The 12696-nt window shown below is 34.0% G+C and overlaps 1 long non-coding RNA gene across 1 annotated transcript in view; it reads right to left on the minus strand.

Moving 5' to 3' along the window:
* Window positions 1-12696, minus strand: part of LOC129532883 (uncharacterized) — a 218409-nt gene that overhangs the window by 71319 nt on the left and 134394 nt on the right. The gene's annotated exons all lie outside the window — the stretch shown is intronic.

The following is a 12696-nucleotide window of genomic DNA, read 5'->3' on the forward strand; positions in this document are numbered from 1 at the left end:
AACTGCCATGTGATCTAGAAATTCCATTTCTGGAATCTCAGAGGAACTGAAATCAATATGTTGATGAGATGTCCACAATCCCATGTTGACTGCAGCGTTAGTCACAATAGCCGAGACATGGAAAAAATCTAAGTGTCCATCAATGGATGAATAGACACAAAAATTTGAGATATGTACACAATGGAATACTGTTCAGACTTTAAAAAGGCGAAATCTTGCCGTTTGCAACAACATGGACGGATATGAAAGGCATTATGGTAAATAAAACAGGACAGGCACAGAAAGACAAATAGAATAGAATATGATATCATTTTTACATGGAATATAATAAAGTCAAATTCATAGATGTAGAGTTTAAAAAGTTGGTTACCAGAAGCTGGAGATAGGGGTGATGGGAAGGAAAACAATGGCACTTTTATTTTCCCTCTATTAATTGATCTTACCTTGTTATCCTATGTTCAATTCTGCATAACCTGTGGCCAATAAGGCAAAAGTTTAGTAGAATTTAAATAGAAACAAAAGTAATTCAATGGAGGCTGTGGGACCTCCGAAAAGAGATAATGATCACATAATCATAAGCTTAATATTGTTAACATTTTGAATATTTAATTGGCAGAAGAATTGTATTTTTTTACCTTGTCATGATTTAATCTCTTTACATGAAATATAATGTTGTGTCTGCCTGTAGTTCAATGAAAAGTCTGCTTTTATGATCACATTACAAACATTAATCTGAGAAGTAATTATGTTATAAATGACTTTTGTTCAGGAAATACAAGTTTAATCACAATCTTACTTATTATGAAGTTAGGAAAATATTATTTTAATTTAAAATAAAGACATTTTATTGAATGCTAATTGATTGACATTATGCAAATTGGATATAACTTATTATAATAATGTTTCACACAGGTGTACCATATCTCAAAACTACCATAATAATAATCTACTCAATTCATATTTGATGAGCATAGGAAACAATATTGTAAGCTTGCCATGTTTTAATATTTATCACTAAAAAACTGTAAAGCATTTTGGGGTTGCAAATTTCAATGATAGCACTCTTATGACATTAGTATTATCAGTGAATGGTATACACTTTGCAGAGTGGTTTACAAAAATAGTCATGTGTTTAAAAATTGTCATCAGATGCATATTCTGGTTACCAAAGGATGAGTAAAAGAAATAGAAGGGTCAATTTATTTGTCTGGAATAGAATTGAAATTAGGTATGAATTACATCAACTTAAATAGCTTATAGCATATATAGATGTTTTCCTAGTAGAATAATATTCTTGACAATAGGGATAACAGTATACTATTTATTGAAAGCTTTATGGATTTTATAGGCACTATGTAAGGCAAAGTGGATCATGGTGGATCAAAGTGGAACAAAGTGAATGTTCTTAGAGTTTTTCAAGTTACTGGAACACCATTTGTGTTTTTTTCTATTCATAACGAATATCAATGCTGCCCAACTAGAAATAGATGATAGATTTTAAACAGATAATGAATGATTGACTGACTGATAGATATATATAATCTTGGTGGAGAAATAATCTCATTTTGTCTTGGGAAAATATTTTAAATTTCTTAAGAAACGTACACTTTACATTTTTCTAATTTGTTGATTATCAGTTTATGCCAATGCACTAGACATGCCTTATGAGAATGAATTGTTCTCTAATTCATTTTATTCTATTGTGTGAATGCAGATAGATACACATTGAATATTTTAAATGATATTATGAGAATCTTCTACATAATGGAAAAAATTCTATGAAATATTCTCTTGCTTTCTTTTTATCTGTTTTTTATACAAAAACCAGCTTTAACAAAAAACAAAACAACATTTAAAAATAAAACTAGAGAAAAATACTTTTTTCAAAATCATGTTGTTGTAAATATCTATCTTTTCTAATTCTGAAGTGATTTCGGGAAATTTTATAAATTCAATGTTAGTTTTTTAAATAGATCCCAACAAGTAGAATTTTTTCAGAGACATGAAATCAAAAACTTTGTAATTTGAGAAACAATGGTATTTATATGTTCAATAAGAATAAACAGTAAGTTTCATGCTATGCCTGAGAAATGAGGATGCTGTTGTGATAAGCATGGGTATGTACCAGTATTTACTTTTTAATTGTGTAAGCCGTTGTTATAAGTGCCAGCAATGAAGAGCACCCTTGACTCTTGCTAATTTCCTTTCAGCCATGGTTGGCTCATTATATTGCTTTCGTGCATAGCTGTTGGCAGACGTAGACATAACATTTTAACATGCATTGAGCCTCCTTCAAGCATTTTAATTGGTTTAAAACTACTGGTAGTATCTTTTACTGTATTAATTTATTGCTTCAGTTTCAGTCAACTGAAACCTTTGCCAGATGGTAATGTAGCCACTGCATACAGAATAGGAGATTGGAGGTATTTATATGATGCAAATGACTCTTTTTGATTAAGCATTCATGAACTTTATCTTAATGATTATATTGAAAAAGTACTACTAAGATTGAGATTCACGCCTCATGGAAATTAATAATCTAATTTTGCAAAGTGACAGTTTTGTTTAAAAGTGATGGAAGACATAGCTTCTGAGAAGATAATAACAATCATTCAGGAAGAGTATCCCTTCTTTAGTTTTGTTTTGCTCAGATTCAATGAGATTCAGAAGTGGCAGCCATAAAAATAAACGCCCCTCATAGCATGGAATAAGAAAGCATAGTATTTATTTATTTCAAAACTTAAAATGTTGCATAATGTTTATTCACTTAGTTATAGAAAACACATTGTGCAGTGGTTATAGAATCATCAGTATGTTTCACAGTAGCATTAGCCTCAATTTTAAAATTAAAAATAGTAAGTTATTTTCAGGTAGAATCTTACACTTTAAATTGTACATCACATGTATGCACACACACAACATTCTCACAAAAAAGTGCACCAAAATAGTATTAAAGCTATTTTCAACTTCAATCAAACAAAATTTTGTAGGTTTTATAATCTGTTGCTTAAGACTGGACATATAGAATGTAGATGAGAATTATGTTGACAATACTTAAGAGAAGCAGATTGTGTGCTTTTGCATACCTTTCCTTCTGGAAACATAATCTATCCATCATCACAAAGACAAAATATGTATTCAAAAATGATCTGTATACATATTTATAACTTATACCCAGATGGTGAGGGTCAAAATACATCTGACCTAAACTTTACCTAAATACTGCAAATGTTTGTGTATCTATCACTTTTCATTATCTAGCAATATGTGTCTTTATGATATGGTTCATTAACTGTAAATTGGGCATTGCTGCCTGAATTCCTTCCGAGACACAGAGCCTTATCTCAAGAAATTTGCTTATAGTATTTGCACTTACAGGCCTGCATTGTCAGGGGGAAAAATAGGTCAATATCCTTAGTAATAGAAATATTAATTTCCAGGGACCCAGAGAAATAAAAAAGGTTATTATAACAATGGACTATTTTTCAATTACAAATAACAGCACATTGTTATATATAAATTGTATTTAAAATAAGAACACAGGTTTATTGACAAGAACTTATGTTATTGTTGGGAAGAAGGAGGCAGGTAAGGAGGAAGAAAAGAGACAGAAAGAGGATAATTTATACATCTGAGAGAAAGTGTTTTACAAAGTTCTTAATTGTCACAGGGTCATAATTTCAAACTAAACTTGGTCTTTTTGCTAAAGAGTTCATTTATTCTTATCCAAGCATGACTTACGTCGTGAAATAAGAAGCTGTCTAGCTTTGTCTTAATACTCAAATGTTCCAGAAATTCTTCTTCTTAATATTACTTGTATGTTTTCAAATCCATAGTGATTTATAAAGCAAAGAAAAAGTACACCCTATGAATATACACATTTCCTTTTTTCTTTTCAGATTTTGCTATCTGCCAAAAATGCCATTCTATATGCCTCAACCTTCTGAAACTCTTTTATGAATGAAAATCGTTTTAAAGTCTTTGTACACTTCATATAGTGTTTCCTTTTCCTACTAACACTCATCATTTTCAATCTTTCTAATTTTCTTGGGCTTTGTAAGACTTTGTTGGACAATATGATAGAGATTTAAAGCTTTATAATTTAAAAAGACTAAAATCATTTGAAACCAAATGTCAACAATCCTTTTTGCTTGCTTTTTAAAATCAGCTTTATTGAGGTATGATTTTTTAAACTGCACAAATTTTAATTTTACAAATGAATGTGTATGGGCAAATATATGAAATATATTAATGACACCTCAGTAAGGTGTCATTACTCCTTACATCCTCCCAAAAAGTATTATATGTCCCCATTGCAGTCCATCGAAACCCCAGGCAAGTATTGACTTGATATTTATCATCAAATCTTAGGTTGTTTTTTTTTTTCAGAGGTTAATTTTACTAGAAGCATGCAGGGCACATTTCATTGTATGTCAGTCTTCTTTCACTCATCCTAATTGCATTATATATTTATTCTTTAAGAAAAATGCAGTACTCCTTTCAGTTGCTAGGTGGTATTCCATTATATAGATGTATCTATTAGCCCAAAGATAGACAATTAGTCTTTTGTCCAATATTTGCTTACTTTGATTGAAACTGCTGTGAACATTTTTGTACATATGTTTTTATATCATTGAGGGTAAATAGGAATTAAATTACCGGGTCATTGTTTAGGTGTACGTTTAACTTTATAAGAAACTGTCACATTGTTTTATAAGATTTTTTTTTCTCTTTAGATGGAGTTTCGCTCTTGTTGCCCAGGATGAAGTGCAATGGTGCGATCTCAGATCACTGCAATTTCTGCCTCCCGGGTTCCAGCTATTCTCCTGTCTTATGCTCCCAAGTACTGGGATTACAGGAGTGAGCTACCACGCCCAACTAATTTTTGTATTTTTAGTAGAGATGGAGTTTCGCCATGTTGGCCAGGCTGGTCTCAAACTCCTGACCTCAGGTGATCTGCCTGCCTCGGCATCCCAAAGTGCCGGGATTACAGGCGTGAGCCACCACACCCTGCCTGTTTTACAAGCTTTTATAATTTTATACTCTCACCTCCTCTGAGACACTTTGTATTATAACCAGTCTCTTTAATTTCAGCCATTCTTAGCATTCTGAAGCTGCATATTGTGACTTTAATTTTTATTTTCCTGGACACTATGTCAATGTATTTTCATTGACCAATTACACGTTTTCTTGATTAAAGTTTTTAAATTATTTTTATTTGATTATTTCTCATGTATTCATTTGTATATCTCATCTTTGTTATCTTTATGTATTATGTATGCTGAGTTTTTAGTCAGAAATGTATATTGAAAATATTAAACTATTGTACCTCAGTGTATTTTTTTATAGTATTATCTTTTGAAGAACTGTTTTTCCTTGCAATGAAGTCCAATGCATTATGTCTGTTATTTTTATTGTTAGTAGTTTTTGTGTCCTAAGATATTAGCCTTGTTTTCTTCTAGAACATTTATAATTTATATTTAGCTACATGATCCATCTGAACTTAATTTTTGTGAATGATATCAGATATTGGTCCAGATTAATGTTTTTAACTTATGAATATACAGCTTTAACCATTTTATGGAAAATCTATCCTTTCTTCATTAAATTACCTGAGCACATTTATTGAAAAAATAATTGACCACATACGTGTGAGTTTATTCTGGAAAACTTCTTCTGTTCCACTAATATATTTATCAATACTTTCACCATTAATACACTGTAGGTAACTAGTTTTAAAGTCTTGAAATCAGGTAGCAAAATTCTTAACTAAATTCTTTTCAAACTTATTTCAGCGTTCTTTTCTTAATATGATTTAGAATCAGTTTGCCAACTTCAAAAGATAAAAGCCTGCTGGGAGTTTTGATTGGAAGACGAAGGAAAATGAATCTGTTCCTGGGTAAATCTAGCTCAAATATTCAGAGACTGAAATGCACATGCTCAGTCTATTTATGGGAAATGTCATCTCATCAGATATGTCACTCCCCCCACTATACGTTATCTATGAAATCTGTCAAAAACAAAATCTATCTATGGAATTTCCCTAGGTCAGACTTCTCTTTATCCCTTTTGTTACTCTGAGCTCTTTGGAGCCTTCTGACTTCACTTTCTCTTTCGATCCCGCACATTCATTCTTATTTAATCTTTATGTCTAAAATTAATACCCTATATCCAGACTACCACATAAGCCCCACTTTATATTATGACTTCCATTTTATCTTTTTTCATGAGTCATAAGTGTGGAAGAAAAGTGTTCAGTTCTTAAACCTTGCTTTAGGTCGATATTTTCTGATACAATTGATTATCTAAATATTTTATACTGAGATTTATAAAACCAGTTTTGTTTCTGTTCTACAACCAAATATATATGGATATATATTTTATTGTAACTTGTTTTGTAAGTAAATGTTGTAGTTAGGAAGTCTAAGGACTCCAGCAGGAAGGTAGTATTTTATTGAAATTCGTGTGCTTATTTTTGATGCCTGATGAGTTGAGTTCTTTTTTTTTCTTTCTGCCAATTTCACTTTTCATCTGCTCCGCAAGTCTCAGTGTACTGTCAATGTTTCATATGAAGTATCAAATATTCACAAACAAAAATAACATGTTCTTCACAAAATTCTGACAGCACCAGCAACTGAGAAACACAGTACTTTCAATCACATCATTTTCCTTTTTCTTTTTCTTTCTTATCTGTATTTTTCCCAATTCTTCACAGAGAAAACCTCATTATCCAAGCAGTTACTCAAGGCCTATAGCTCTGGTGCTTCAAATAAATCCCACCAATAATTTGTTCAATTCCACAGTTCACCTTGTCTCCCTGATTAAGAAACAGATACAAAATACCCAGCAAATATCCCAACAGTCACTCCTTAATGCTGTCCTTTTTAAAACACAGTTAGGCAGGATTAACTTGGCTTCATTTTCCAGACGAAGTGGGGTCTCTTTCACTTGGGATCTGGGCCAGAGTATTAAGCTATTGATGCCCAGTAAAATTACCACATTTCATTCCACAGAAAACAGGCATTGAATGAACAGTGTCTCAATCAACATAAAGCTTTGGAACTTTGTTCCATGGTTGTGAGAATAGCTGCTTTGTCCAGACATCTTCAACTATGAGTTATCCAAACTAAACATCGCGCCAGTACCCACATGTTGGTAGACACATGAGAGCTGGAGCAAAACCGAAGCCAGATCCCAGATGAAACCATGTCTGTTTTCTGAACTCCTTCTAGCACTTTCACTTGAATGAGTCAATACATTTACTTCATTATTTAAGATTTCATTATTGGGTTTTCTGTTAGTTTTCAATTATAAGCAACTAATTTGCAATAAATGGTGGATCAAAACACAGACAGTATTTCTTAACCACTTAGAGCTCCTGTTAAATTGAAATTTCTTAAAAGCTCTGCTGTGGACATTCCTTTGATAATTTTACAGTTTCTAATGATCTCATTTTAATATTTATCTCTTTATGGAAATTCCTATTTTCAATTGGAAATTCCTAGTATTAGCATTACTATGATAATTTAGAGTATATTTTCAATTTTCTGAATCTTGCAAAAGTTGTCATTTAAATTGCTTATATAGATATACTTGAAAAAATGAAAATAATATTGTAAACACTAAGAATGTTATTATTCATAGGAATTTAATATTTTGATGATTTCATTACATTTTCAGATTACTGTGTTATATCACTTAACACTATACATTGGAAACAGTCTCATAGCATAAATTAATAAGCTAGTGAGAAATTTGCTATAAAATGTAACTTGTTAGAAAGAATATTTGGAAAACTATGCATCTTGGATTTGAAAATTTTTATCAAAACGTATGTGATAATATATTGAGAAAAGTCACCCTTTTTCTTTCAACATGGTTTGTTCGAACGTAATCCAAATTATTGCTTTTTTTTTCTTTCTTAAGGATTGTGCTCTTGATGTCAAGTCTAAAACTCTTCTAATACCATGCCTTGCCATAGGTCCCAAAGATGTCCCCCTTTATTTTCTTCTGAATTTTTTAGATTTTTACATATAAAATTTAATTTTATGAATTATTTTGAGGTAATTTTTGTGGTATGAGCTTAGGTCACCTTTTATTTATTTGCCTCTGGATATGCAATTATTCCAGCACCATTTGTTTCAAAGGCCTTCTTCCTGAGTTGAATTGTATTTTCACTTTTGTCAAAAATAAGTTGGGCATATCTGAGTGGGTTATTTACTGGGATCTCTATTCTACACCATTGATCTATATTTCTATCACTATACCCAAACTGCATAATCTAAATTATTATAGCCTATAATAAATCTTAAAATCTTAAATCTTAGTTAAAATATATTCAGCACTTCAAGCAGAATGCTTAACAAATATTATGTCCATTTACCTTACAATTATCCAAAGCAATAAATAAAAGCAATGCATAAAAACAGAAAATAGGCCGGGCGCGGTGGCTCACGCCTGTAATCCTAGCACTTTGGGAGGCCAATGCGGGAGAATCAGGAGGTTAGGAGATCGAGACTATCCTGGCTAACATGGGAAACCCCATCTCTACTAAAAACACAAAAAATTAGCCGGGCATGGTGGTGGGCGCCTGTAGTCCCGACTACTGACAGGAAAATGGTGTGAACCCGGGAGTCAGAGCTTGCAGTGAGCCGAGGTCGCGCCACTGCACTCCAGCCTGGGCGACAGAGGGAGACTCCCCTGGAAAGGGGGCTGAAGTCAGGGAGACAAGTGGTCTCCTTCAGTAGGTCCCACTCCCACTGAGCCCAGCAATCTTAGAACTACTGGCCTGAAATTCTTGCTGCCAGCACAGCAGCCTGAAGTCAACCTGGGATGATCTAGCTTGTTGAGGGGGAGAGGCAGTCACCATTACTGAGGCTTGATTAGGAGGTTTTCCCCTCACAGTATTAAGGAAGTTTGGACTGTATGGAATTCACTGCAGCGTGGCAAAGCGGCTGTGACCAGACTGCCTCTTTAGATTCCTCCTCACCGTGAAAGGCGTCTCTGAAAGAAAGGTAGCAGCCACAGTCAGGGGCTTATAGATAAAACTCCCATCTCCCTGGGACAGAGCACCCAGAGGAAGGGGCGGCTGTGGGTGCAGCTTCAGCAGAATTAAACGTTCCTGCCTGCCAGCGCTGAAGAGAGCAGCGGACCCACATCAGAAAGTGGGAAATATCTGAAATCGACACCCTAATATCACAATTAAAAGAACTAGAGAAGCAAGAGCAAATTAAAAGGCTAGCAGAAGACAAGAAATAACTAAGATCAGAACAGAACTGAAAGAAATAGAGACACGAAAAACCTTTCAAAAAATCAATATATCCAGGAGCTAATTTTTTGAAAAGATTAATAAAATAGATGGCTAGCCAGGCTAACAAAGAAGAAAAGAGAGAATAATCAAACACAATGAAAAATGATAAAGGAGATATTACCACTGATCCCACAGAAATACAAACTGCCATCAGAGAATACTATAAACACCACTATGCAAATAAACTAGAAAATCTAGAAGAAACGGATAAATTCCTGGACACATACACTTCGCCAAGACTAAACAAGGAAGAAGTCAAATCACTGAATAGAACAATAATAAGTTCTGAAATTGAGACATTAATTAATAGTCTATCAACCAAAAAAAGCCCAGGACCAGACAAATTCACAGCTGAATTCTATCAGAGGTACAAAGAGGAGCTGGTACCATTCCTTCTGAAACTACTCCAAACAACAGAAAAAGAGGAACTTCTCCCTAACTCATTTTACGAGTCCAGCATCATCCTGATACCAAAACCTGGCAGAGACATAACAAAAAAAGAAAATTTCAGGCCAATATCCCTGATGAACACTGATGCAAAAATTCTCAATAAAATACTGGCAAACCAAATCCAGCAGCACATCAAAAAGTTTATTCACCACAATCAAGTCAACTTTATCCCTGCAATGCAAGGCTGGTCCAACATATGCAAGTCAATAAACATAGTCCATCACATAAACAGAACCAATGATAAAAACTGCATGATTATCTCAACAGATGCAGAAAAGGCCTTCAATGAAATTCAACACCTATTCATACTAAAACTACTTAATAAACTAGGTATAGATGAAACATATCTCAAAATAATAAGAGCTATTAATGACAAACCCACAGCCAATATCATACTGAATGGGCAAAAGCTGGAAGCATTCCCTTTGAAAACAGGCACAAGACAAGGATGCCCTCTCTCCTATTCAACACGCTATTAAAAGTTCTGGCCAGGGCAATCAGGGAAGAGAAATAAATAAAGCACATTCAAATAGGAAGAGAGAAAGTCAAATTGTCTCTGTTTGCAGATGACACGGTTGTATATTTAGAAACTCCATCATCTCAGGATACAAAATCAATGTGCAAAAGTCACAAACATTCCTATACACCAATAATAGACTAACAGAGAGCCAAATCGTGAGTGAACTCCCATTCACAATTGCTACAAAGAAAATAAAATACCTAGGAATACAACTTACAAGAGAAGTGAAGGACCTATTCAAGTAGAATTACAAACCACTGTTCAAGGAAATAAGAGACAGCACAAACAAATGGAAAAACATTCCATGCTCATGGATAGGAAGTATCAATATCATGAAAATGGCCATACTGCTCAAAGTAATTTATCGATTAAATGCTATTCCCGTCAAGCTACCATTGACTTTCTTCACAGAATTAGAAAAAACTACTTTAAATTTCATATGGAACAATAAAAGAGCCTGTATAGCCAAGACAATCTTAAGCCAAAAGAATAAAGCTGGAGGCATCACGCTACCTGACTTCAAACTATACTATAAGGCTACAGGAACCAAAACAGCATGGTACTGGTACCAAAACAGATATATAAACCAGTGGAACAGAACAGAGGCCTCAGAAATAACTCCAAACATCTACAACCATCTGATCTTTGACAAACCTGACAAAACAAGCAATGGGGAAAGAATTTCCTATTTAACAAATGGCATTGGGAAAACTGGCTAGCCATAGGCAGAAAACTGAAAATGGACCCTTCCTTACACTTTATGCAAAACTTAACACAAGATGGAGTAAAGACTTAAATGTGAAACCTGAAATCATAAAAACCCTAGAACAAAACCTAGGCAATACCATGCAGGGCATAGGCATGGACAAAGACTTCACGATTAAAACACAGAAAACAATTGCCATGAAAGCCAAAATTGACAAATGGGATCTAATTAAACTAAAGAGCTTCTGTACACAAAAAGAAACTATCATCAGAGTGAACTGGCAACCTACAGAATGAGAGAAAATTTTTGCAATCTATCCATCTGACAAAGGTCTAATATCCAGAATCTACAAGGAACGTAAAAAAAATTTACAAGAAATAAAACAAACAACCCCATCAAAAAGTGGGTGAAGGATATGAATGGACAATTCTCAATAGAAGACATTTATGCAGCCAACAAACATATGAAAACAGCTCATCATCACTGGTCATTAGAGAAATGCAAATCAAAACCACAATGAGCTACTATCTCATCCCAGTTAGAATGGCAATCATTAAAAAGCCAGGAAACAACAGATGCTGAAGAGGATGTGGATAAATAGGAACGTCTTTACACTGTTGGTGGGAGTGTAAATTAGTTCAACCATTGTGGAAGACAGTGTGTCAATTCCTCCAGGATCTGGAACTAGAAATACCATTTGACCCAGCAATCCCATTACTGGGTATGTACCCAAAGGATTATAATTCATTCTACTATAAAGGTACATGCACATGTATGTTTACCACAGGACTGTTTACAGTAGCAAAGACTTGGAACCAACCCAAATGTCCATCAATGATAGACTGGATAAAGAAAATGTGGCACATATAACCACGGAATACTATGCAGCCATAAAAAAGAATGAGTTCATGTCCTTTTCAGGGACATGGATGAAGCTGGAAACCATCATTCTCAGCAAACTAACACAGGAACAGTAAACCAAACACCTCATGCTCTCACTCATAAGTGGGAGTCAAACAATGAGAACGTATGGACACAGGGAGGGGAACATCACACACAGGGGCCTGTTGGGGGTTAGGGGACAAGGGGGAGTGAGAGCATTAGGACAAATGCCTAATGCATGCGGGGCTGAAAACCTAGATGACAGGTTGATGAGTGCAGCAAACCACCATGGCACATGTTTACCTATGTAACAAACCTGCATGTTCTGTGCATGTATCCCAGAACTTAAAGTATAATAATAATAATAACTAATTCCAGAGCCTCACATTAATCAATATTATCAGCATCATCCTATATCATGCAATTTGACAAATTAAGCCACAAATAAGAAAATGTCCACATTTTAAGATGGGCTTTTCATACCTTATAGGAAAAAAATGTTGTGGCTCAATGAGCAATAAATCAAAGAGGGCATGGCAGAAAATGTACACATATTCCACATATTTTTTATCAACCCCTGTGCTTATTATTAATCAATAATATTTATATTAGAAAATGAACACAATGACTTTATATTTATAAAAAAAATATGAATTTGCTTCACTCACTTGGTCACACCTGACCAAGTCTCATTAATAAAAGATTCTGGACTTCATCACAAAACTGTTTTCTCTATAAAAGCAAACTATCTACCCAAATATCTATCAAAATGCCTAATATTCTCATTAAACATCTTTGAATGCCTTTTAACTTTTCCATAGGTTTTAT

This window comes from Gorilla gorilla, chromosome 3 (assembly GCF_029281585.2).
Source record: "Gorilla gorilla gorilla isolate KB3781 chromosome 3, NHGRI_mGorGor1-v2.1_pri, whole genome shotgun sequence".
Taxonomy (NCBI): domain Eukaryota; kingdom Metazoa; phylum Chordata; class Mammalia; order Primates; family Hominidae; genus Gorilla; species Gorilla gorilla.